This window comes from Penaeus monodon, chromosome 23, assembly GCF_015228065.2.
Source record: "Penaeus monodon isolate SGIC_2016 chromosome 23, NSTDA_Pmon_1, whole genome shotgun sequence".
NCBI classification, from domain to species: domain Eukaryota; kingdom Metazoa; phylum Arthropoda; class Malacostraca; order Decapoda; family Penaeidae; genus Penaeus; species Penaeus monodon.
Window position 1 is genome coordinate 2,262,700 of NC_051408.1, and position 1,114 is coordinate 2,263,813.

Here is a 1,114-nt window from a genome sequence, read left to right on the forward strand (position 1 = left end):
TTCGCAACCTTGTCTCATACATTAAGTATATAGCATAATCTTCGAAAATACAGCATCGATAAACTCATTCGGACGTGCCTTAGTCAGAACCTTTCCTGTGCCGGGTCTCGCGCGAGGAGGAGGCCACATTTCCCTTATTTTTGCCGTAAATTGGAGAGAATTGATTATCTCGACGGGAGTTTCCGACACTATTAAGAGGTGAGAATGGTGTTTGATTCGTATAACTGTCCATGATGGTCAGAATATTGAGTTTTAGGGTCCAAATAAACTGCCTTTTTTGTGCAGGTGTTGATTCTAGTTTATACTATTGTCTGCGACTGAAGATATTAATTAGAAGGAAATTAAGGATATGTCCAGCGAATAGGGTTTAAGAAAAGGAGTAGTTTCAGTTTCCAACATTAAGTAATGCTATTGTAGTAGCACTGAGCTGAAAATTCTTCGTGAAATAGGCGCCGAGGTGAAAGTTCTCACACCTTACTGTGGCTTTCAGAAAGGGATTTTTATCTTGTAATTGGCTTTGCTCTGTCCTCGAAACTTCCTCGAAATCTGCTGCAGAACTTCCGTGAGAGGCGCAGCTGTCGAGCAGGTCGCTGTGCTGCTCAGTGTCGGCTCGTCCTCAGAGTTGCCGAGCTGCAGTGCCCCAGGCGCCCACTGCGAGCATCGGACGGGGGACTTTGTGGTGTGCATCTGGCCGCCTGCTTTTCTGTTTCCGCCACGCTGTTCTGCCTCTATGTGTTGGCCGGGGAAAGCTTCCAAGGTGCCCGTTTACCGCACAACAGGGATTGGCCCAAGCATGGATCGCTTTACGAACTGAACAAACTAAATGATTTATCAATTAAACTGAATTATAGTAGGTTGTGCCATCAGTGACAACCCATTTTGATAATGCAGAAACAACATGTAAGTAATGTATCATCCTCACAAAGATTACGTAATGCAAACAGGAGTCATGCAACAATGAACTGCACATTTTTGGACAAAATGAAATTTAACTGCGCAAGTTACGACTTTTGAAAATAACTTGCCTGCACATGTAAGGTTTCCAGTCTGGGCTAGGCATGTGACTCCATCAACCTCATGCAAAAATAATATGCAACATTTAACATGTCATCAT

At 43.6% G+C, this 1,114-nt stretch overlaps 1 protein-coding gene across 1 annotated transcript in view; it reads left to right on the forward strand.

Annotated features, from left to right (window-relative positions):
• The first annotated feature begins 62 nt into the window (after nt 1-62).
• The window catches only part of LOC119587713 (leucine--tRNA ligase, cytoplasmic-like), a 7,935-nt gene continuing 6,883 nt past the window's right edge, over nt 63-1,114 (forward strand). Inside the window, exon 1 of the mRNA XM_037936396.1 lies at nt 63-198. The gene's annotated coding sequence lies outside the window, so the exon portion shown is untranslated. The remainder of the gene's footprint in view (nt 199-1,114) is intronic.